The 26512-nt window shown below is 43.2% G+C and overlaps 1 long non-coding RNA gene across 11 annotated transcripts in view; it reads left to right on the top strand.

Moving 5' to 3' along the window:
* Positions 1-3125: 3125 nt before the first annotated feature.
* The window catches only part of LOC129639603 (uncharacterized), a 206896-nt gene continuing 183509 nt past the window's right edge, over positions 3126-26512 (top strand). For 10 of the 11 annotated variants that reach the window (XR_008708492.1, XR_008708495.1, XR_008708490.1 and 7 more), the window contains exons 1-2: positions 3132-3254; positions 16079-16193. This is a non-coding gene — a long non-coding RNA (uncharacterized LOC129639603). Of the gene's footprint in view, positions 3255-16078; positions 16194-26512 lie in introns of all 11 variants that reach the window. The other variant, XR_008708493.1, reaches the window with a different exon arrangement.

Raw genomic sequence — 26512 nt, 5'->3', positions numbered from 1 at the left:
CAAGCTGAAAGCCAAAGTGTTGGGAACCACTATCATTTGAAAGTCCTTTAGAAAAGAGATTGTGCAGAACAATGGGAAGTAGAATTGAATTGGCAAAAGTTTCATTTATTTATGTACTATTTGTAGCACAGGTCTAACCATAGACCCGTTCTTCTCTCCTAAGCACAGGGTTAGAGTCCAAGGCTCTCCCTTCTTCTCTAAACCTGAGTCAGGTTGGTGATTCTGAAGGACCAATCCCTTCATGGCTTATATTCCTGTTTGCATGAATATTCTATCTCCCTTTTGGGCAATTCGCATTGCACACTTTCATATTAAGAATTCCACTATGTTCTGCAAAACAGAAATCTCTTTAACCTTGCTGAGCCCACAGTTCCCAAACTTATTTTACCACATCATCTATTTTTTTTCCAGTATAATACTTTACTCATTGATGGTAGTTCTGCATCAAGGTAGTTGTGATTTTGGTTTGCTGTGAGAGCAGGTGATCTCAGAGTTTTACTCTGCATCTTGCATAGTCCCCCCACCCCACTGTTGCTGCTGCTGCTAAGTCGCTTCAGTCGTGTCTGACTCTGTGTGACCCCATGGACCACAGCCTACCAGGCTCCTCCGTCCATGGGATTTTCCAGGCAAGAGTACTGGAGTGGGGTGCCATTGTCTTCTCCGCCCACCCCACTGTAACACCTTAAAACACCTAGAAGAATTTGAAAGTTGCCCAAAGAGCTCTTGGTATGCTCTTTTCCAACGTTGTCACTGAAGTCTATAAAGGAAGTCTATATATTTTATAAATTTTATAGCCCCTGAGGACTTCAATATTTAAACTAGTCTTCCAAAGCTCCAAAGGCTCTTGATAAGACCACTTCCTCCTTCCAGAACTGGATTTAAGGGAGGCTCTAGTTTCCGTTTATTGTAGGGAAGCCCACCCTTCTCAAGGTGGCAATATTACCCACAGCAAGACTAAGGGTGCTTTATATTGTTTCTTGTGCTTAATGTAATAGCCTCCTTCAACACTGTCAGCCTACTGTAAATTGCCCAGGAAGACTATCCCCTAGAAAAAAGCTATAATTAGATCGAATTACCCACCTTCCCATAAGAGACTTGCTATAGAGTGAATATTTTTGTGTCCCGCCCCCACCCCTCCCACCCCCTGCCTCCAAATTCTTATGTTAAAACCTGATTCCCAGTGTGATAGTATGTGGAGTTGGGGGCTTTTAGAGGTGATTAGATCATAAGGTTGAAACCCTCATGAAAGGAATTAGTGTCCTTATGAAAGAGACCCAAAGAGGTCCCTCACCCTATTTGCCATGTGAGGTCAGAGTGAGAAGATGGCCATCTGTGAACTGGGAAATGGATCCTCACCAAATGCCACAACTGCAACTGCCTTGATCTTAGACTTCCCAGCCTACAGAACTATGAGAACTTAATGTTTTTTACACTACCCAGCCCATGATATCAGAGAAGGCAATGGCACCCCACTCCAGTACTCTTGCCTGGAGAATCCCATGGACGGAGGAGCCTGGTAGGCTGCAGTCCATGGGGTCGCTATGAGTTGGACACGACTGAGTGACTTCACTTTCACTTTTCACTTTCACTTTTCACTTTCATGCATTGGAGAAGAAAATGGCAACCCACTCCAGTGTTCTTGCCTGGAGAATCCCAGGGACAGAGGAGCCTGGTGGGCTGCCGTCTCTGGGGTCGCACAGAGTTGGACACGACTGAAGCGACTTGGCAGCAGCAGCAGCAGCCCATGATATTCTCTCATAGGGACCCAAAAGGACTAAAACAAGACTCAATCCCAGGACTAATCATTTCATACCTTATGTATTTATTTAGCTCACTTACTCTCAGATAGCCAAACCCCAGGGAATACCACATTTCCCAGATTCCCTTAAACTGACCCAATATCCCATTCCTCCCTAATTCCCTCAGCCATCCTAAGGAATTACTTGCATCTCATGGTCTGCTGTGAGCAATATCCCTAATGTTTGTATCTGCATCTATGAACAGCCTTTTTATTTTTGTCCTAAAGGAAACCTGGCTTTCCTTTAAGGTATAACTTGTCCTGAACCCCTTGCCAGTGGTAGCTGATTTTTATTTTCTCATATACCCCATTCCTCAGGTTTCTCCTCCTTCCTTTTCCAAAAACCTAACTTCTATTGAATCTCCAGCCATCAGATGAACTATTATTACCAAGCCTTTCGAGTTGGGCTCTAACAAGGGTCCTCCTGCCCAATGTCATTTAAGCCAGTAGAATAAGACTGAATTCATTTCAGAAACAAAGGAAAGGCTTATTAGCTGATAGAAGAATGGAGGGACTTCCCTGGCTGTCCAGTGGTTAGCACTTTGCCTTCCAATGCAGGGGTTGAGGGTTTGATCCCTGGATGGGGAGCTAGGATCCCACAGGCCTAATGGTCAAGAAACAAAAATATAGAACAGAGACAATATTGTAACAAATCCAATAAAGATTTTTAAAAAATGCATGCTCAGTCACCAAGTCATGTCTGACTCTGTGACCCCATGGACTGTAGCCCGCTAGATTCCTCTGTCCATGGGATTTTCCAGGCAAGAATACTAGGGTGAGTTGCCACTGGGCCACCTGGGAAGCCTGTTTTGAAAAATCATCCACATCCAAAAAAAAAAAAAAAACCCTAAAAAAATTTTCCTGTTATACAGAGTAAGTCAGAAAGGTGAGGGTGGGAACTGAGAGAGTAGGATTGAAACATATGCATGTACATTACCATTTGTAAAACAGATAGCTAATAGAAATCTGCTGTGTAGCACAGGTAGCTCAACCCAGTGCTCTGTGACAACCTAGAGGGGTAGGATGGGGGTGGGGTGGGAGGGAGGCACAAGAGGGAGGGCTATATGTATACTTTTGGCTGATTCATGTTGTTGTATAGCAGAAACCAAAACAACATTGTAAAGCGATTATCCTCCAATTAAAAATAAATTTAAAAGAAAGAATGGAGAGGTAAGAGTGCTGTGGGTGGGTCCGCTCTATAGGTTTTTTTGCGGGAGGGGGTGGAGTCTTTGTGGGGCAGGGCAGGTGTGCTGTATTTGGCTGCAGATCACAGCATGTGCACAGCATCTCTGCATTTGGCCTGCCGCTGCCGGGATCTTGAATTGAGGTAGGGCGCAGGGATTCTGTGGTAGGAAATCGGGTCTGAAGTGCCTGGTCTGAGTCCTCTGCTTGGGGCACCCTTGTGAGCGAGTGAAACTAGACTCAGCACAAAGGAAAAGGAAGAAAAGGAAAAGAGGTCAGATTTTATATTATTCGCCAAATTCTATCGTTATTTCTCAGGAATTGTTAGTGGGCTTTGCCAATGACAAATCCCTCCTGTCTTTTGTTCTGCTCCTCATTCTTGAGGGGTGCTGGGCATCTCAGGTCCTCTCCTGGGGTTCCTTCTTGATGATTTCAGGTACTGTCAGAACCCTGAGTAGAGGAACGGCCCTTCTTCCAGCTGCCTTGAGGTCTGTTTGGTGCCCTCCAGGCCTCGGCCCTAACTGTCCATATCCCCGAGCAGCCACTACCATTTGTCCACTACCATTTGTCTGAGCAGGCTCTGGGAGTTGGTGATGGACAGGGAAGCCTGGCGTGCTGCAGTCCATGGGGTCACAAAGAGTCAGACGCGACTGAACTGACTGACTGAACCTTATGGAGACAAAGGACACCAGAAAATGTAAGGTTCATGGCCCAAATATTAGCAAGAGAATGATGGTCACATGTCAAGTTTTCTTAAAAATGAAAATTTTCTTAAAAAGTTATCTCAGTGTTTGCCCTGTATATAAGCAAAAGTGTACTGCAGTGCTGAGGCTCACTGCTGCCGCCTGAATAGCCCTGGTCACACTTCTGTTGTTTTCCGGAAAAGAAGCTTTAGGTCAGAGAGAGGGTCACATGAGAGTCAATAGGGCTGTTGTCTCAGGTTGTCTCTCTGGAGATGGGGGCTCTGTGGGGCCTGTTCAATTGAGAGTGATGTGCCCACAGAGTGATCCCGGCAACTTCAGGGCAGAGTGGGTGGTTAGGGTCACCCAGCAGGGGTCTGTTCCCTTAAGGAGTGTGCTGAGCTTGTGATCCACTGGGTTTCCAGGTTTTTATGTGCACCTGGTCTAGCTGGAAGGGGTTTAGGACCAGGTCAGTGAGTGTGGGCTGCACGTGTTTACCATCTTCTGCCTTGGCATTTGTGATTTCTCCTAGTTTCTCCATTTCAAGGGGGTTAAGGTGTCCTTTCTCTTGGGCTTGGGGAATGGGTCTACCGTACATGAGTCCAGATGAACTTTAATTTAACTGTTAGGGCTAAACGCATGCAGAGCAGGACAGTAGGAAGCAGCTTAATTCAGTTTTGAGTTTTCTAACACAGTTAAGTGGAGAAGGTGATGGCACCCCACTCCAGTACTCTTGCCTGGAAAATCCCATGGACGGAGGAGCCTGGTGGGCTGCAGTCCATGGGGTCGCGAAGAGTCGGACACGACTGAGTGACTTCACTTTCACTTTTCACTTTCACGCATTGGAGAAGGAAATGTCAACCCACTCCAGTGTTCTTGCCTGGAGAATCCCAGGGACTGGGGAGCCTGGTGGGCTGCCGTCTGTGGGGTCGCACAGAGTCGGACACGACTGAAGCGACTTAGCAGCAGCAGCAACACGGTTAAGGACCTTTTAAAAGTCTGATTGGATCTCTCTACAGTCCCCAATGATTGGGGTCTCCAGGCTTAGTGCGAGATCCATTTTACGCCCAGGACACTTGTTATTCCCTTTATTGCTTAAGACACAAATGCTGGGCAATTATTGCTTTGTAGGGATCCTGGGAGTGCAAGCCTGGGGATTATTTCTTTTATTAATGTCTTAGCCACTGTGGCTAATGTTTCAGTTCTAGTAGAGAATGTTTCTATCTACCCAGAAAATGTGTCTGCTCACACCAAGATGCCGGGAGCCGGCATATTGCATATTGAGTGCATATTGCATATTGAGTGCATATTGCATATTGAGTGCAGCACTTTCCACAGCATCATCTTTCAGGATCTGGAATAGCTCAACTGGAATTCTATCACTGCCGGGAGCCAGCATGAGGAACTCCGCCCATGACAAAGGTCATGAGGAAGGAGGCTCGGCATACGCAAAGGCGGGATCCAGCCTCAGGAGTCCCCCTGGAAATTCTCGAGCATCTACCCCCCAAGCCAGAGTCTGCCTACTTTCTGCTTTGTGCTTTCACCTACACCTCTGACTTTACAGGGGGCTGTCCCCCACTACCTCTCTCTGAAAAAAGAGTTAGCTTACAGCTCCAGTTAATAATTCCTGGGTGTGACAGTGTTTCAACCTAAAAACTCCTTTGGAAATCCTCTAGCCTGCCTGAATAGGTTTTTCCGGCCACATGTGATTGTTCAGAGCCTCCCAACTGTGAGAGGCAGGAGATGTTCTAAACTGCCTAAACACAGATTCCTTTGAGTAGTTAAAAGATTGATTAGAAATTGTATTGGTGAAGGGTTTTTCACTTGTTGGGCCAATGTTTGCTGCTAAGTCTCCATACTCCTTACCTACTGTGTCCTTGGCAGTGTATTGATTGATATAATGGGTGTATAGAAATGTAAAATGCAGCTTTGTCCAATGCTTTTTTGGAGGCTGGTGCCTGACTTTGGAATAATCACCTTTAGAGAAAAATAAGTTTCTTAAAATGTTAACAGGCCTCCTGGCCAGAAGATGATGCCAATCACCTGAACTTTTGCATATGATAAGTTTGAAAGCCTTGCTTCGATTAGGACCAGGAACTGCTGTCCTTGCATGACTCCACCCCTTCCCCCATTATCCTCTATGCATAACTTAAGGTATAAAAACTACTTTGGAAAATAAAGTGCGGGCCTTGTTCACTGAAACTTGGTCTCCCCATGTCACTCTCTCTCCCAAATTCTGGCTGAGTCTCCATCTGGAGCGCGGAACCCACCATGCTTGCTAATTATGCCTGGGCTTCTAAGATCCGACCGGGGAGGCCTCAGTGTCTCCTCTCCTTCTGGAGAATGGAAGGATGCCTGCGGCCTACGTAAGTGGTGCAAACTTCTTGTCTTGAAGTTTTATTGGTCTCCCGTGTAAACCAAGCTACTCAGCCTCTTTTCTCCACTGAATTTTCCTACTGAGCTATCCTCATTCTATTACTCTTTGTATCCTTAATTAACGTGTAATTAAGCCGTTGTTTCCTGACCCTCGCCTATGCCGTCTCTCCTTCGAATACTCTGGATCAGCTGGGGCTGGACCCCGGCACCAAGACATAGCTGAAATTGCCTGGTACTCACATACACACTGGGTGTGACAGTGAAATCAGTCTGTCAGTCTTCTCCTGGATATGTCCGCCTGGTTCAAATGGATCTTATCTGGGGGCCTCTTGAGGTTCTGGTGTTGGAGTTGCTCATTGTGAAGTTGGAGCATGTCTCAACTGTCTGACTGATAAAGCGAAATAATATATAGGGCTTCCCTTCTGTAGCGAGTTCCATGATCTTCCCTGAGGGCACAACACTTGCAGTTTGGGGAAAGAAGTATTGCCCACGTTCATTAACTAGCTACTCGTGACCTTAGATCTCTATTAAAGCCCCATTTTGCGGCTTTGTCTAATTTTTCCTTTGTGTAGACATGGGAATGATCGGATGGATCTGGCCTTGAAGTTATGAGGGGTAGTTGCCAAGTTACTGGTCCTAGGACTGCCCTTCCGGCTGTTGTATGCGCCTTGTTTCCCTTTATTACCTCTTTATCCCCCTTTTGCTGACCCCTGTTGTGAATGACTACCACCCTTTGGGGAAGTTATATTGCTTCTAAGAGCTTCAATATCCTTAAGCCATGTTTCACTTGTGTATTTTCCACAGCAACCTTACCTCTTTCCTTCCAAATAGCCCTGTAGTGCATATGTAGCATGTGCATACTGGAAATCTGTGAAAACATTTAAGAACTTCCCTGTCCTGAGCTCTAATTTTTGGGTGAGGGCTCTCAGTTTCTCCTTTTGGGCAGAAGTCCCGGGGAGAAGGCTTCTTGCTTCTCTGATTTGGGTCTGCAAGGTTGCTGTGTGTCCTGCCAGCCTTTCCCTCTCTCTCACAAAACTGCTCTTTTTTGTGAACCATTCCTCCTGTTCAGGATTTGGGAGAGGCTCACTTCCTAGTTTGGGGTGATTGGAATAGATTGTGTCTATGATTTCTGTATAATCCTGCTCCAGGGGTCCCATTTCTGTGGGTAGCAGGGTGGAAAGATTTAGCTTGTGAGACGTTTGTATGGTAGCCTCTGGGTTGTCTAAAAGCATAGCTTGAACTTCAGTCAGCTCTCCATGTGATAGCTGTTCTGTTACCTTAGAACTTGCTATAGCCTGAACCTGGTATGGAGGCCATATAGTGATTGGCTGACCAAAGGTTAACTTTTCAACCTCCTGTAGCAGGGTTGTAGGAAAAGAGGACACCCTTTAGAGGTTTGATCTAATTGTTCAAGGAAATAAGCAATCACCCAAGTAAAGGGTGATGGTTTTTGAGCTAATATCCCAAGGGCAATTTGCTTTTTCTCATGAATATAAAGATCGGAGGGTTTAGCTAAAACTGGGAGGACTAAGAAGGAAGCCTGAAGTCTTGCTTTTTCAGCTCTTGAAAAACCCCTTCAATATTCTGAATTCCATTCAAAAAGGTCATCATTCTTTGCTTTCAACTTTTCACATAGAGGCCAGGCTACTATACCCTAGTTAGGGATCCAGATGTGGCAAAACCCGGCCACCCCTGAGAAAACCCCTAAGTTGCCTTCTAGTTTTAGGAGGGGCAAGCCTGTAAATGGCTTCTTTCCTTTCCTGGGGTAGGCTTCTCTGACTGTCTGTGAGAATAAAGCCTAGGTAGGTCATCTTTTAGGTGGGTCATCTTGTTGCTAAGCTGCTAAGTCACTTCAGTCATGTCCGACTCTGTGCGACCCCATAGACGGCAGCCCACCAGGCTCCTCCGTCCCTGGGAGTCTCCAGGCAAGAACACTGGAGTGGGTTGCCATTTCCTTCTCCAATGCATGAAAGCGAAAAGTGAAAGTGAAGTCGCTCAGTCGTGTCTGACTCTTAGCGACCCCATGGACTGCAACCTACCAGGCTCCCCCGTCCATGGGATTTTCCAGGCAAGAGTACTGGAGTGGGGTGCCATTGCCTTCTCCGCGTCATCTTAGTTTGTGATATTCGAGACTGTCTTGGATACCTTATATCTTTTATTGGCTAGGTGGTTCAGAGTGGTTACAATATTTTTGTCAGAGGCGTCCTTAGTGTGGCTGGTGATCAGAGTGTCATCTACATACTGGAGGAGGGTTCCCACTCAGTATTCCCCACTGGGTTTCTTTGGGGAAAAATGGAAGTATTACAGAATGAGTGTCATGGTTTAGTAAGGATCTGGTCAGTGAGGCCCTGTATCACAGGGGCAATGCTCAACAGTCTACTGACTGAGAGGGTACTGTTCTGTTGGGCCATGTACATGCGTGTTTTAGATGGACTGTCACAGGACTGGCTCTTACAGCTTGTCCCACCCATCTCTGGGCCCAGACTTAAGGATTTACTCCAGGAAGGTCAATTTGCTCTGTCCAGGGAGGTTTGAACTCCTCCATTAACATTGTCATCTTACGCCCTTTGTCTAAAGGGACGCGTCTCCACTTTGTCTCCCATTAGGTGGAGAGTGGCGCCCAGTTAATGTAAGATCGCTCTTCCTAGCAGGGGTACAGGGCATGTGGGGACACACAAGAAGGAATGGGTGAGCTTGTGTTCATCTAGTGTACATTTTAATGACTCTATGAATACCCATTCTTGGGCTTTCCTGATCCCCTCATAACTGTGCTACTCTTTTGACTGAGTTTGCCTGATCTGGTGTTCAGAACTAAGTGGCATGGATGTCTACTAAGAAATCCGCAGGCTTTCCTCCTTGTGTCCAATGTCAGTTGGGGCTCCCCAAGGGTCAGTTGTAATGTCAGTTTAGGAGTTTTCTGGTCCCATCATTCTTCATGTATTTGGACCACCTGCCTTTGAGGGTAGTCAACAGTATCTGTCATTTCTGGTCCCCCTTTCAGGGGCAGTGAGGGCATTCTCTCTTCCAGTATCCCTCTTGTTTTACATATGGTACACTGACTAGACCCTAGTTTCCTTGGCTTGCTATCCCTTGGTTGGGGCCAGGGGTCACTCACCAGAGTTCAGTGTCTCCATGGGCAGTTAGTTCAGATTTCTGTGCCCACTGTCATTGGAGGGCAACAGCTAGTAGGCAGGCTTGTCTCCTGGCCTTTTTATCCTCTGGCTCTTCCTCCTCTATACTTTAGTTATTAAAAGCAGGTAGGCAACCTCAACCAACGAAGAAGTAGGGGTATTTTGTTCTATTTCCAATTTCTAAAGTTTATGCCTAATGTTAGGGGCACTTTGAGAAACAAATTATGACCTCAGGATTTCATTCCCTTTCAAAGACTCAAGGTCAGTGGTAGTATAGATTTGGAGGCCTTCCCTGAGGTTTTCTAGGGATGCCAGAGGATTTTAAGTTGTTCCCTGATTGATGTTTTTCATCTTTATTCCAATTGACAGGTTTCTTTCCTGCTGCCTTCATTCCTTTTAGGATCATACCTTTATAATGGGTCAGCCTCTGTCTTCTCTATGATCTCAGTGGTTCCTGTTGGGCTTGTTATCTGGGACTATTTGATTCCCCAGTCTGAAATGAACATGAACTACCTTGTTTCTGTTCTCTTTGTCTGCATTCCTGTTAGGCTTTTGAAAACAGTGTGGCCTCTGGATGTCAGCCAGTGGGGTCATGGGTCTGAAAGATTCCCCAGATCAGATTTAGGAACTATTCTGAATCTTCCTTTCCTCAACCCCTTACTATGACTTTTCCATGTATACACATCAGAAGTGGTAAATGGGATGTGTACCTGGATAAGCCCTCCTCTACTGAGGACCCAGCTCAAAGGGAACACTTTTCTTCATGGGTTGTTGAACCCTGGTTAGTGATTAGTCCCATTTAGCATAGTTGCTAGACTGAGTTCTGGGGGAGGGGGCTGGTATAGAGGGAGCCCTTTGGGCCTGTGACCCAGATCAGAACATGAATGAAGAGGGTAGGGAGGGAGCAATAGGAGGAGGGTTGGGGAGGAGATCAAGAAGGCCCTCAAATGAACGATCACGAACTGATATTACCTCAGTGGGGGAGTGCCCACATTCCATTTGAAGACCTTTATTCTGCTATAAGGTCGTAAAAACTGGACATAGGGAATTTTATCCCATTTCTTTTGTCTCTGGCACAGCAGGTCCAGTTGTAGAAATGGAGTTGTAATTCTGAGACCCAATGCTGGGCCAACTTTCCCCATCTCTCAGCAGGTATTGGGGCCAGCCTGTATCATATATGAAGATTAAATATTTTGGGGTCATGGGGTGATACCTGAAAACTTCCAGTTCTACAGAATGCACAGTAATGGGCTGTCCTTGAGTATGGTGGACATTTGGTTTCCTGTAACTTACATGTTTTGTTTTGGATTTCTTTCAAACTACCAAGGGTGGTGGGATTGGAGTCATTTGTTGCAATGCAAATGTTACAAAATATGACCCAGATAAGATTTTCGGTTCAGGAAATTTAGAACAAGCACCAAATTGTTAATAGATTTTTTAAAAGACCAAAATAGGAAGCATGCAAATGGCATGGATTCTGGCCTGGTAGGCTGTAGTCCACGGGGTCGCTAAGAGTCGGACACGACTGAGCGACTTCACTTTCACTTTTCACTTTCATGCATTAGAGAAGGAAATGGCAACCCACTCCAGTGTTCTTGCCTGGAGAATCCCAGGGACGGGGGAGCCTGGTAGGCTGCCGTCTATGGGGTCGCACAGAGTCGGACACGACTGAAGCGACTTAGCAGCAGCAGCAGCAACCCTTGAATTTTCAATGCCAGTACTTGAGATAATTACTCCCGTCTCAGTTATATGAGTTTAGACAGGACTGCCAAGGGCTTCCCAGATGATGCTAGTGGTAAAGAAGCCACCTGCCAATGCAGGAGACATAAGAGACATGGGTTCTATCCCTGGGTTGGGAAGATCCCCTGGAGAAGGGCATGGCAAACCACTCCAGTATTCTTGCCTGGAGAATCTCATGGACAGAGGAGCCTGGTGGGCTAGTCCATGGGGTCAAAAACAGTTGGACATGACTGAAGTTACTTAGCATGCATGCATGCCATCAGGCCAGAAAAACTTAGCCATGTTACTCCTGACCTTCTTGGTCCATTAGGGAGGGTCACAGCTGTCTGAGGTGGGTATCTTCTCTTTGATCAAAGAATGGAAAGGTGGGAGCTTGAACCCTCGAGTATATTTCTCTCCCTGAGAGGCCATTGTTGGAGCTGCATTATAAGGTTCTTGTCAGCAGGGGAAGGGGACAGAGTTCTTGTGGGCCAGGAATAGCTATGCTGCTCATGGCATCCCAGATCAAAGTGCTAGGTACAGCATTTCTGCACCCTGTATGTCATTGCCATCTTGAAGTGTCATGCACAGTGCTTTTGCACATGGTCCACCAAGCTGAAGTGGTGAGCACAGCCATTTTGCACTAGGAACTCTGATCTGAAGTGCCTGGTGCAAGGCCTCTGCATGTGCCACCACATAATCAAGTGAAACTAGACGAAGCACAAATGAGAAAAGAAGGTGAGAGAGAAACAAAGTAGTTCAGTATTTTGCAACACTGAGATTTGCCACACACACATAAAAAATCACAGTTCTTCTGGCTGAATTAACTTTAAATTGAGATCTATAAATCTCATTTCCCTAACACACTTCTCAGGGAAACTTGTGCTCCCATTTTCCCAGAAAGTATTTTCACTAGTTCCCTTTATAAACCATCCATAGCTCCTTTACTACTCAACCTGACCTGCTAATCTTATTTCACTGAGAAAATAAAAGCAATCAGAATGAAGCTATTTCATCTTCCTACCTGAAATACCAGCCCATCTCTGATGTCCTTTTACAATAGGTAAACTGTCCCTGGTCTCATCTAAGGCTAGTCCTTTCCATATGTACTGGATCTCATCCCCTCTCAGTCTCTCTTCTCAACTATTTCACTCCAGCAGTTATCTTCCCTTTATCTTGCAAAATCAAATTTATCCCTCTCAAGGATCATTATCATCAACTACAAGCATGTAATTTTCTTCATCTTAAAAATTCTTTCATTGACCTGACATCTCTCTCTAGCTTTCCACCCTATCTTTTGCTTTCTTTTATAATAAAAATGCTATTTGGCAAATCTAACACAGTTATGTAAAGTTTAAAAATAAAATAAAATTAAAAAAAAAATGCTAAAAATAGACATTTGCACTCACACTCTCTATCTCCTGTTTTTTTTTTAAAATCAAACTTCAGTCAATCAGACTCTCATTCCCGTTCTTTAACTAAGATGGCTTTTGTTAACATCATGAATGACCATTATCTTTTTTAAGATGGTGGTCAAATATATTTCCTCATCTTAACTTGCCTCTCAATGTCATTGATACAGTTAATTCTTCTGCATCAAGTTGGGTCCTTAGAGGAGCAGATGTCAAGATGTGATTAAGGTACAAGGGAATTATTGAGAGCAGTACTTATGAATGATAAAAGGGAGAGAGCAGGAGAAGGTAGGGAAAGCGTCTGTGATAAAGGTCAGATACCTGTGAAAAGAGAGAAGGAAAAATGCATAAAGTAGGAAGAGGCTCAGAAGAGTCATTGAGCCACAGTTATACACCTGAAGAGTCCCACAACCTACAGTAGAACCCCATGCTGTGCTCAGTCATTGGTGAGCAAGTGTATAAAGGAAGCATGGCCTCACCACAAATAGCATGGGAGATACAGAAAGATGAAAGCTGGGGTTGCTGGCCAACCATCCCCCTACAAGGTAGATCTAAGTGTAGCATTAATATGGCCACATACACTTCTTTCCTTTTGAAATAACGTTCTTTGCTTGGTTCTTGGCATGCCACACTCTCTTGATTTTCAGCCTTCCTAGGACTTCTTGTTGAATCCTCCTTGTTTTTCTAAACTCTAATGACTAGATTATTTGCAGGGCTAAACCCTCTATTCTCTTCTTTATCCATGCATAGAACCTAGGGGAATTCATCCAGTGTGATGGATACTACATAGATTTATACCATAACCTACAACTCCATTGTTTGGCGTTTACAACATACAGTGTTTACAACTTATAATGTTTGGATATCTAAAAAATGCCTTAAGTAAATGAAAACACTAATTTGAAGAGATACATGCACCCCAATGTTCATAGCAATATTATTTACAATAACCAAGATATGGAAACAACCTTGCTGCTGCTGCTGCTAAGTCCCTTCAGTTGTGTCTGACTCTGTGCGACCCCATAGACGGCAGCCCACCAGGCTCCCCTGTCCCTGGGATTCTCCAGGCAAGAACACTGGAGTGGGTTGCTATTTCCTTCTCCAATGCATGAAAGTGAAAAGTGAAAGTGAAGTCGCTCAGTTGTGTCTGACTGGTAGCGACCCCATGGACTGCGGCCTACCAGGCTCCTCTGTCCATGGGATTTTCCAGGCAAGAGTACTGGAGTGGCTTGCCATTGCCTTCTCCGGGAAACAAACTTAGTCTCCACCAATAGATGAATGGATAAAGAAAATGTGGCATGCATGTACAATGGAATATTACTCAGCCATAAAAAGAATGAAATTTTGCCATTTGTAACAGCATAGATGGAGCTGTCTGGTATTATGCTTAGTGAAGGAAGTCAAGCAGAGAAGGACAAATACTGTATGTTTTCACATCTATGTGGAATTTAAAAAACAAAAAATGGTATGAATATACCTAAAGAGAAAGAGACCTACAGATACAGAGAGGAAAGTGGTGGTTGCCTGAGAGGAGAGAGGTGGAAGACAGGCAAAACAGGTAAGAGGGATTAAGAGGTACAAACTACTAGGTATAAAACAAGTAAGCTACAAGGATGTAATGTACAGCACAGGGAAGATAGCCAATATTTTATAATAGCTTTATATAGTATATAATCTATAAAAATACCACATTATTATGTTATGCACGTGAAACTAATATTATGTCAACTACATTTTAAATAAAAGCATGAATGAATAATTACCTCAAACTTAACATATCCAAGCAAGAACTGTTGATTTTCTAATGCCTCATATCTCACAAAACTTCTCCTTCCACAGTGCTACTTAACTCTGTAAAAGGCAACACAACTATTCATTAGTTGCTCAAGTCACAAGATTTGCAATCATATAAAAGTCTTCTCTGTCTCACATTGCAGTATTTAATTTATCATCAAAATTCTGTCAGCTTTCAGTTCGAAATTTGTTCTAGTATGATCATTTCTTCTTCCTCTACTGCTTAGTTCTAATATAATGCTTCAGGCTCTACCTTTTTACTCTCCTGATGGAATTCTATTGTTTTGTCCTGGTGTTTCTGGATTTCTGCCTCTTTGAATTCCTCTTCCCAAGTCTCTGATACTGATGCTTCAGTTGACATATCTTCTTGGCTCTCAATTCAAGCATCACCCCTGAACACTACTACTTTTTTAACCTTTTATGGCTCTGCATTGTACAGCTGGCAACTCACTGTATTCATTCAACCGATATTTATAGTGTCCCCATGTAAAGGAATAGTTCTAGGTAATAAGGATATAGCATCAACAAAATGGAAAATATCATAGCTTGCTATAGAACTGATATTCTAATAGAGGAAGACAGGCAATAAATGAATAAATATATAATTCATCATGTGGGAGTAAGAAATAGAAAAGTAAAAACAAGTATGAGGGTATCAGAAACACTGGGTAATGTGTACTGTTTTTATAAATGGTGCTGAGGGAAAAGTACCCTGTGAAGGTAACATTTGAGCAAAGTTGGAGGGAGAGAACCATGCAACTAGGGAAAGAGTATTCCAGGCAGAAAGAAGTGTACTACAAAAGCCCTAAAGTAGGAATGTTCCTGGTATGTTCAGTGAGGCTGGATTGGTTACATATTGTTGTGTAATGCTACCCCAATACCTAGTGACTTAAGACAGAAGTTATTCATTATATCACAGTGAGCACAGGTTTAACAAAATCTGGTTGTGATTTAACTGTGTATCTCTGGCTTGCAAGGCTGCAATCAAGGTGTCACCTCAGATGAATTTACCTCAAGGCTTGACTTGGGGAGGATCCACTTCCTAGCTTACACACATGGCTGCTGGAATGATTCAGTTCTTGCAGTGTGTTGGGTTGAAGTCCTCAGTTCTTTGTTGGCTATTGGCTTCCTCAGAGGCCCACCTTGGTCTCTTAACACATGGCCTTCTCCATAAGGAAGCTCACCATGTGGCAGTTGTCTTCTCTCTGATTTAGCAACAGAGGGAGCAAGATAGGGTGAATATGGGATCCAGTTTTTATAACCCAATCTCTGAAGTCACTTGCCATTACTTTTGTAATATCCTGTTTCTAGAGGTGGATCACTAAGTCCAGTCGACACTGAAGGGTAGAGGATTGCACAAGGCGGTGAACACCAGGAGACAAGGATTGTCGCATGCATGCTCAGTCATGTCCAACTCTTTGTAACCCCATGGACTGTAGCCCGCCAGGCTCCTCTGTCCATGGGATTTCCTAGGCAAGAATTATATTGGAGTGGGTTGCCACTTCCTCCTCCAGGGGATCTGCCTATCCCAAGGATAATTGGGGGCCATTAAAATAAGACTACTTACTACAGAGGTCATTGTGGCTGAAACAGAATGGTCAGTGGATATAGTGATAGGAAATGAAGTCAGAGAAGTTGAGGAAGGATCAGATCATGTGCATTCTCATGGGCCCTTGTATGTGTCTGAATTTAAAAGACTCATTCAGCTGCTTTTGGGAGAATGGGCTATATGAGATCAAGGTCTAAAGCAGGGAGTGCAGTTAGGTTGTTGTTATTCAGTTGCTAAGTTCTTTCCGACTCTTTGTGACCCTATGGACTGCAGCACACCAGGCTTTCCTGTCCTTCACCAACTCCTGGAGCTTGCCTAACTCATGTCCATTGAGTCAGTGATGCCATCTAAGCATCTCATCCTCGGTTGTCCCCTTCTCCTGCCTTCAATCTTTCCCAGTATCCGGGCCTTTTCCAATGAGCTGGCTCTTCCATTAGGTGGCCAAAGTATTGGAGCTTCAGAACTGAGCCGTGAGACACCTCATCTGGAAGTTGGGAAGAGGAAGTGAGGCCAGCAAAAGATACCAAGAATAAGCTGCCAATGAGGTAGAAGGTAAACTAAGAAAAGTTTCCTGAGAGAATATCATGTATTTACAGTACCATTTAATTCTTTTGGCTTCAGGCAGGAGTGTGTCTTGAGGATGTAAAGATAAAGGTGAAAAGATGGAACAGTTAAACTGATTTCCACCCAGCCTCCTTAGCAGAGCTTGAAAATGGTGTAACTCATCATGAGAAATGCTGGGCTGGAGGAAGCACAAGCTGGAATCAAGATTGCCAGGAGAAATATTAATAACATCAGATATGCAGATGACACCACCCTTATGGCAGAAAGTGAAGAACTAAAGAGCCTCTTGATGAAAGTGAGAGAGGAGAGTGAAAAAGTTGGCTTAAAGTTCTACATTCAGAAAACTAAGATCATGGCATCTGGTCCCATCACTTCATGGCAAATAGATGGGGAAACAATGGAAACAGTGTCAGACTTTATTTTTGGGGGCTCCAAATCACTGCAGATGGTGATTGCAGACATGAAATTAAAAGATGCTTACTCCTTGGAAGGAAAGTTATGACCAACCTAGATAGCACATTCAAAAGCAGAGACATTACTTTGCCAACAAAGATCCGTCTAGTCAAGGCTATGGTTTTTCCAGTAGTCATGTATGGATGTGAGAGTTGGACTATAAAGAAAGCTGAGAGCTTAAGAATTGTTGCTTTTGAACTGTGGTGTTGGAGAAGACTCTTGAGAGTTCCTTGGACTGCAAGGAGATCCAATCAGTCCTTCCTAAAGGAGATCAGTCCTGGGTGTTCATTGGAAGGACTGATGTTGAAGCTGAAACTCCAATACTTTGGCCACCTGATGTGAAGAGCTGACTCATTTGAAAAGACCCTGATGCTGGGAAAGATTGAGGGCAGGAGGAGAAGGGGATGGCAGAGGATGAGATCATTGGATGGCATCACCGACTCAGTGTACATGGGTTTGGGTGGACTCCGGGAGTTGGTGATGGACAGGGAGGCCTGGCATGCTGCAGTTCATGGGGTCGCAAAGAGTTGGACACGACTGAGTGACTGAACTGATACTGACTGAACTGATAGCCTGGATATTGGGATGAGAGAGACAGAGAATGTGTGTGCATATTCAGAGACATATATTCAGAATTTTAACACTCTATGGTTTGGTAGAGGGCCCACCATTATTGTTGCATGATTATATTCTTGTTGACCCAATTCACGTATCAGTGTCCTTTACCAAGGTCCTGGGGGCATTTGAGTTTGAGAGACACATAGTTGTAACCATTGAAGATATTTTATATTTGTGGATGTATTCCATTCAGTTCAGTTTAACAAAAACCAGAGACATATATGTTCCACTTCAATAAAAATATCAGCCAAGTCAGTTTCCTCAAAGTGATGAAATAATTTTTTTTTCTCTAGCAAAAGATCAATAAATTAATTATAACTGATATTTGTATAGCATTTCCCCCACATTATTTCATTTAAATTCTACTCTAATGATGTGATGTATTTATCATCATCATCTTGTAGATGAGGCAAATGAAGTTCTTATGGATGAGGTTAAATAAGCTTAAGCAGCTTATTTAATGTCATAGAGTAATGAGGGAGAGCTGGATCTTGAACCCAGTTTGTGATCAATTTTCCATCCTAGGTATAAGCAGTGATGGTGCTTGGAAGAAGGGTCAACCTCAGCAGGAGCTGTGACAACAGACTCTGAGAAGGGCTTTGGGAAGGTGCAGGCAAATCAACTACTATGTGTACTGCATAGATAAAACTGTTTGAATGTGAGGTTAAATAAAATAGTTCCTATGTACTAGACTGAAAGAAGCTATGCTTTATGCAGTTAGATAAATTCCTTCATTCCCACTGGTTTCTCTTGGAGGAGAATCAAATTCACTAACACCTGTGGCAACACCACACCTGTGTATTCAGTGGATCCTCTCCTTGGTGACATCCACTTTAGATACTCAGGGTTCAGTTTAGTTCAGTCACTCAGTCATGTCCGACTCTTTGTGACCCCACAGACTGCAGCATGGCAGGCTTCCTTGTCCATCGCCAACTCCTGGAGCTTGCTCAAATACATGTCCATCAAGTCGGTGATGCCATCCAACCATCTCATCCTCTTTTGTCCTCTTCTCCTCCTGCCCTCAATCTTTCTCAGCATCAGGATCTTTTCTAGTGAGTCAGTTCTTCACATCAGATGGCCAAAGTATTGGAGCTTCAGCTTTAGCATCAGTCCTAATGAATATTCAGGGTTGATTTCCTTTAGGATTGACTGGTTTGATCTCCTTGCAGTCCAAGGGACTCTCAAGAGTCCAGTTCAAAAGCATCAATTCTTTGGTCCTCAGCTTTATTTATGGCACAACTCTTACATTCATCCATGACTACTGGAAAAACCATAGCTTGACTAGACAGACTTTTGTCGCAAAGTAATGTCTCTACTTTTTAATATGCTGTCTAGGTTGGTCACTCAGAGAAGGCAATGGCACCCCACTCCAGTACTCTTGCCTGGAAAATCCCATGGACAGAGGAGCCTGGTAGGCTGCAGTCCATGGGGTCGCTATGAGTTGGATATGACTGAGCGACGTCACTTTCACTTTTCACTTTCATGCATTGGAGAAGGAAATGGCAACCCACTCCAGTGTTCTTGCCTGGAGAATCCCAGGGACGGGGGAGCCTGGTGGGCTGCTGTCCATTGGGTCACATAGAGTCGGACACGACTGAAGCGACTTAGCAGCAGCAGCTAGGTTGGTCATAACTTTTCTTCCAAGGAGCAAGCATCTTTTAATTTTATGGCTGCAGTCACCATCTCCAGTGATTTTAGAGCCCAAGAAAATAAAATCTGTCACTGTTTCCATTGTTTCCCCATTTATTTGCCATGAAGTGGTGGGACTGGATGCTTTGATTTTAGTTTTCTCAATGTTGAGTTTTAAGGCAGCTTTTTCACTCTCTTCTTTCACTTTTAAGAGGCCTTCAGTTCCTCTTTGCTGTCTGCCATAAGAGTGGTGTCATCTGCATATCTGAGGTTACTGATAGTTCTCCCAGCTATCTTGATTCCAGCTTGTGCTTCATCCAGCCCAACATTTCACATGATGTACTCTGCATAGAAATTAAATAAGCAGGTTGACAATACATAGCCTTGACATACTCCTTTCCCAATTTGGAACCAGTCTGTTGTTCCATGTCCGGTTCTACCTGTTGCTTCTTGACCTGCATACAGATTTCTCAGGAGGCAGGTAAGGTGGTCTGGTATTCCCATCTCTTGAAGAATTTTTCATAGTTTGTTGTGATCCACACAGTCAAAGGCTTTGGCGTAGTCAATAAAGCAGAAGTAGATGTTTTTTCTGAAACACTCTCTTGCTTTTTCGATGTTCCAATGGATGTTGGAATTATGATCTCTGGTTCCTCTGGCTAGTTCTCAGTTCACATACTGTTGAAGCCTCACTTGGAGAATTTTGAACATTACTTTGCTAGCATGTGAGATGAGTGCAATTTTGGAGTAGTTTGAATATTCTATATAATTGCCTTTCTTTGGGATTGGAATGAAAACTGACCTTTCCAGTCCTGTGGCCACTGCTGAGTTTTGAAAATTTGCTGGCATATTGAGTGCAGCACTTTCATGGCATCATCTTTTAGGACTTGAAATAGCTCAACTGGAATTCCATCACCTCCACTCGCTTTGTTAGTAGTGATGCTTCCTAAGGTCCAGTTGACTTTGTGTTCCAGGATGTCTGGCTCTAGGTGAGTGATCACATCATCATGGTTATCTGGGTCATGAAGATCTTTTTTGTATAGTTCTTCTGTGTATTCTTGCCATCTCTTCTTAACATCTTCTGCTTCTGTTAGGTTCATACCATTTCTGTCCTTTATTGTGCCCATCTTTGCATGAAATGTTCCCTTGGTATCTCTGTTTTGAAGAGATCTCTAGGCTTTCTCATTCTATTGTTTTCCTCTATTTCTTTGCATTGACCGCTGAGGAAGGCTTTCTTATCTCTCCTTGCTATTCTTTGGAACTCTGCCTTCAGATGGGTATATCTTTCCTTTTCTCCTTTGCCTTTTGCTTCTCTTCTTTTCTCAGCTATTTGTAAGGCCTCCTCAGACAACCATTTTGCCTTTTTGCATTTCTTTTTCTTGGGGATGGTCTTGATCACTGCCTCCTGTACAATGTCATGAACTTTGTCTATAGTTCTTCAGGCACTTTGTCTAGCAGATCTAATTCCCAGAATGTTTTGTTACTTCTACTGTATAATCAGAAGGGATTTGATTTAGGTCATACCTGAATGGCCTAGTAGTTTTCCCTACTTTCTTCAATTAAGTCTGAATTTTGCAATAAGGTGTTTATGATCTGAGCCACAGTCAACTCCCTGTCTTGTTTTTGCTAACTGTCTAGAGCTCCTCCATCTTTGGCCACAAAGAGTACAATCAATCTGATATTGGTATTGACCATCTGGTGATGTCCATGTGTAGTCTTGTCTTGTGTTGCTGGAAGAGGGTGTTTGCTATGACCAGTGCATTCTCTTGGCAAAACTCTGTTAGCCTTTGCCTTGCTTCATTTTGTACTCCAAGGCTAGCTTGCCTGTTATTCCCGGTATCTCTTGACTTCCTACTTTTGCATTCCAGTCCCTTAGAAGGAAAAGGACATCATTTTTGGGTGTTAGTTCTAGAAGGTCTTGTAGGTCATTATAGAACTGTTCAACTTTACGTTCTTCGGCATTAGTGGTTGGGGCATAGACTCAGGGCTGAAGCCCCCTGGAATATTCACAGGAAGACGTTATATATCGAGAGTCATATCCAGTTATCTCAGACTCATGTACGGAGAAGGCAATGGCACCCCACTCTAGTACTCTTGCCTGGAAAATCCCATGGACGGAGGAGCCTGGAAGGCTGCAGTCCATGGGGTCGCTGAGGGTCAGACACGACTGAGCAACTTCACTTTCACTTTTCACTTTCATGCATTGGAGAAGGAAATGGCAACCCACTCCAGTGTTCTTGCCTGGAGAATCCCAGGGATGGGGGAGCCTGGTGCGCTGCCATCTATGGGGTCACACAGAGTCAGACATGACTGAAGTGACTTAGCAGCAGCAGCAGACTCATGTAGCCAAATGCCATATATGTTTTATTCCCTGAAGCTGTGTCCCCCGACTTTGCTTTCTAGGAAATAAATTAAGAAGCCATAGTGACTACATTGGCATCCATGTCAACATCTTTCTTTTTGTCAGGCTTCAAGAAGAAGCTATTCTTGTTAAAGGGGATTTAAGTTGCAATGTGGCAAGGATGCTATTGCCGCTCACACTCCCTTTCTGTAATATTTCAAACTTTAGTGCCTTAGCTGGTTACAGAAATAAATCTTTAATGTTATTATTGCATTCATATTATTTCCTGTAGAGGTATCTGAAGCTTACCCTCTGCCCGATGATACAACATTTATTGGAATTCTCAAACCTATACTTATGTTTCTTTCTTTGACACGAACCGAAATTGAACAGTATCACATGTTGACAGTGTGGAGCTCAAATCCATCTTCTGTTTTGAACTAATATTCTATCTTGTTTACAGACTAATGTGTAGCTTGTTACCTGTCATCCCCAGACTTGTAGATTGAGTCATAAATTAATGGAAGAGTTACTAAGTATAGGCTAATGGTAAAGGATATATATATATATCCTTTACCATTATATATATATATATATATATATATATAATGGTTATATATATAATATATATATATATCAGATGTTTTAGTAGATTATTTGTTTCAAATGAAATTTTCTCTGAAACAATATTTTAAAAATATAAAAATGGAGCTTTGCTGGTTACAGCTCTCATTGGTGTGCATCCCAGAGACAGGTACCCTGAATCTCCCCCAGATTCTATGGTTGTCTTGGATTAACTCATTAGAACCTGCAAGACTTCTAGTGGTTTGAAAATCACAAGAGTATAGGATTAGCAGGAAGGCACACAGTGCTCCAGGGTAGGGCTCAGAAATTTATGCTTAAGAATGCAGCTGGGGGGAGGGATTAGCGGGAATGCTCTGAAATGGAAACATTTAAGTATTGAAGCAAAGTGTGGACCTGACTAGGAGTCAGATTCATATGGGCAATTAAACTTCCTACAGAGAAGGAATGTTAAAGTAAGTGGAACCTTCCAGATAAGGCAAACAGAGAGGGCAGACAAGCTAGAAAGGAGAAAAAAGCAAGTCCTTGGAAGGTTGGAAAGCAGAAGATTCCACAGAAGCTAGGAACATGTAGAACAAACAGGAGTGGGGTGGGAAGGAGGCAGATAGAGGGAGAGAGCCTGAGAGCTTAGATCTCAGGTTGAAAAATTACATAAATAAATAAGAGGTAGACTGCATGAAAGAAATATCCTGCTGGGAAAGCTGTTAAATGACTGAGAGTGTAAAAAAGCTGACCTATTATTTATGAAATTCGAATACACTATGGTGCCTATTAAAATGTCAAGTTCCACAAAGATCTGGGGAAAATATGCCTTTAGAGGAAAACTGTTTTCTGTGAGGGATCAGACAGGATAGGGTTAAATAAATAAAATATGCTGAGGAGAGTCTAATGTGGAGAGGAACCATCTGGCAAAATCTCCACTATGCCCACACTGCCGTCTTTCTCGGTGCCCTTCCCTAGGGGCCTTGGAACAGCTGTGTTGAGATACCAGACCCAGAGTTTTCACATTCATATCAAAAGTGAAACCCTAAATGTCTGCACTGCTGCTGATTAGAGAGAGCATTTGAGTGGTTCAATATTGAAAAGATTTGCGGCACATTGGACTCCTTTGCTTTGAAACACCCAACTTGTTATGAGTGTGTTTCCCAACGCTACTTGGCTCTGCTTTTATTTTCAAATCTCCTTGCTTTACTGTTGTATTGTTTCTATTGATGATGAATACAGAATTTCAAGGAATGCTTGAAATGCGTTTAGACATTCTATTGAGCCCATATTTCAGTGCTGCATAGTGTGTTGGAAACAGAAAAGGCTTTAGGGTCAGTAAGGCGTGTGTGCAAATCTGTCACATAGAGGGGCAAACTGCTTAACCTCTCCAGCCCATTTCATCAGCTGTAAAATGGGAATAGTTGCTTATCTTACATGGTGGCTGTGAACAATAACTTATGCATAGAAGGTAAACCACTCACTATGGTACCTGACCCATAGCCTTTACCCTGTAAATGTTAGGTCCTATTATTATTGTTATTATTATTCACTTCTCCCAGTGGAAACATAAGCTTCCTAGCTTGATGCACAGATTTGTGTGTATAAAACACATGCATGCCTGATTAGTGACAGCCATCTGATTATGGTGACGGAATTAAATTTATCCCTGAGTGATCTAAAATGCAAATACTCTATATGTTTCACCAACACCTAGAATTGTTCTTAGAACATTTTTCTCATCTTTTGTACTTTGCAAACTTCTAGAGACCTCAGGAATTATATTGATTTACCACCAGGCTTCCATGGGGCTCAGTGGCAAAGAATTTGCCTGCAATGCAGGAGATGGGGCCAACATGGGTTCAATTCCTGGGTCAGGAAGATCCACTAAGGAGGCAATGGCAATCCACTCCAGTATTCTTGCCTGGAAAATTCCATGGAGAGAGGGGCCTTTCAGGCTACAGTCCATGGGGTTGCAAAGAGTTGGACATGACTGAGTGACTCAGCACACCAGAAGGCCATTATGGGAAAGGGAAGGCAAGTGTGAAGTTCAGGGAACATGGGTCAGGGACCCTCATTCCTACCTCTGTTTCAATTGGGGAAACTTCATTTTTACCAAAAAGAAAAAAAAAAAAAAACCACACCAAAAAACCTGATACACACCAAGGCAAGAAAGTATTTCAAGGAGTAGGGAGTGATTGACCATTTTAAATCTTAGGAGCATGCAAATTAAGCATCGAAGGAAAATGTGGAGCTTTAAAAAGGTAGCAAAAAGAGTCAGATGTAACAACAATAACAGAGAAGGTAGGAATCCTTTGCAGAGGTGATTTTAAAGCTATGGTCCAAAGTGTTGGGGCAGCAGCCTCAGGGTCTGACCAACGGGATGTCATGAAACCATCTATCAGGAGCAATAGTTGTTTAGTCGCTAAGTTGTGTCTGAATCTTTTGCAACCCCATTGACTGTAGCCTGCCAGGCTCCTTTGTCCATAGGATTTCCCAGGCAAGATTACTGGAGTAGGTTGCCATTTCCTTCTCCAGGGTATCTCCCTGACCCAGGGCCATAGGTAGGCTCAAAAAATCAGGGATGGAAGAATAGCCTTCGTTGCTCCTGGAACCCTATTCTCCATGAGAACCAAGGCCTCTTACTTTATCTCAATTACCCATAGAAGGAAATTCAACCCTATGGAGTTTCTACAAGGTGTTAATTAAGGGAAAAAATCGAGTATAATGTGATGCCAGAGCAACAGGAGGATTAGGCAGAGTGGTGTAAGATTGGTAGCTGGTAAATTAGGTAGGTCAGTGATCAAGCAAGTTCTTGGACAGCAGCTAAATCATGCTATTGCAAGCCAGGGCTGGAAAGTAGCTAGGGCCAACAAGGTTATCAAGGCAGTGATAAAGAAGTGAAATTATCAAAGTGAGACAAAAAGGACCAAATTCTTGGACAAAGGGGATAGATGCCCAAAGAGCAGCCCAGTGGAGAATAGGGACAGAGATCAAAGTATTAGGTTGGACCCCACCATCCCTTAGAACCTCTGTAATTCTGACACGTTCTCATTCTGTCTAGAGAATGCACTATGAAGCATTGCCTTTGAAAACTTTTTCTTAGATGTGACCATGCCTTCAGGGATCATGCAGTGCATTGGAAAGAACAGGACAGGGTCTAAGCAACAAATTAAGAGATTTATAGCATTTTCCTTCCAGGCATCCAACGCTCCTTTCCCCAGATCTGCTGTCACATGCAAGGAATCTTACATACTTTGCCATAATGTCTGCTGTGCTAAACCAAGAGGATCTGATCTGACATTTTCAGTTTCAAATGACAACATTTCTAGGCTCAGTGAAAGGTCAGTGACCTTTTTAGAATATTTTAATTACACACAGTATGTTTGCTGGTATTTCTCAAGGGTGGTCTACTGACCAACTGTGCTGAACTCACTTGGAGGGCCATATTTAAACGTGGATTAACAGACTCTAGCTGATTCAGAATATTTGAGGGCAAGACCTGGGAATATGCAGTTTAACATACCTACTGGGTAATAACATGTGAAGTCATCCACTCAGCTTCTTCATTGGGGCGTCTTGAGATGTGATAAATATAAGTGGCTTAAATTGATGCCTTCCCTGGAGTGGATAGTATATATATGTGACATCCTAAAAATAGTTTATTTATAGATGCTTTTATACTTTTAAACAATTTTTGTATATTTCTGACTCCCAATTTTTACTTTTGTTTAAATATGTTCTGTATGCAGAGGTCAGTATGGTGGGATTATTTTTTAGGACTTTCTGCAATGAGAGATAAAATGAAGGAAATGCAGTCCAAATTTCTTTTCTTCCATAATCATGTTATCTGAAGTTTGGGGAAATATCTGGAAAACAGCATTAGAGTTAGGGAAAAAGACATTTAAATCACTGTTGTTGCTATTTAGTCATTAAGTTGTGTCCAAGTCATTGTTAACCCATGGACTGTCACCTGTCAGGCTCCCATGTCTGTGGGATTTTCCAGGCAAGAATGCTGAAGTGGGTTGCCATTTCCTTCTCTAGGAGATCGTCTCCACCCAGGGATTGAACCCAGGTCTCCTGCTTGGCAGGTGGATTCTTTACCATTGAGCCACCAGAGAAGTCAATTTAAATCATACCCAAGTACTAAATAATAAAAACATTGCCCTCTGGATGGCTAGGACTGATCCTACAGTGGTTGGGAAGAACAAAAACTGCCATTATCATGAAGGTGATTTAGGGATAGAAGTCTGACCTTTCTTCATTCTGTGAAAGTTACATTAAAGACCTGGTAAACTATGACACGGCTGAAGTGAAACATTATTATTATGTTCTGTAGGTTTTTTTCTCTAAAGAAATTTCTTGATCTTTTCATTTGCTTCTTCATGAAGTCTAATAGGCTAACAAAAAAGCACAGACATTACAAAATGCTAAACCCAGGTGGAGATAATGAAATGTTTCTAGAAAAACAAGCATTGTCCCCTACCCTGATGCTGACAAAAACCCATTTTACTTTGGTTCTATCCTTAGAGGGCTTCCCTGGTGGCTCCGATGGTAAAGAACCCATCTGCAATGCGAGACACCTGGTTTGATCCCAGGGTTGGGAAGTTCCCCTGGAGAAGGGAATGGCTACCTATTCCAGTATTCTTGCCTGGAGAACCCCATGGACAGAGGAGAAATATGAACAAGCCTCCCACTCCCCAGA

The sequence above is a fragment of the Bubalus kerabau genome, chromosome X, assembly GCF_029407905.1.
Source record: "Bubalus kerabau isolate K-KA32 ecotype Philippines breed swamp buffalo chromosome X, PCC_UOA_SB_1v2, whole genome shotgun sequence".
NCBI classification, from domain to species: Eukaryota; Metazoa; Chordata; class Mammalia; order Artiodactyla; family Bovidae; genus Bubalus; species Bubalus kerabau.
This window is presented reverse-complemented; position numbering and strand designations above follow the sequence as displayed.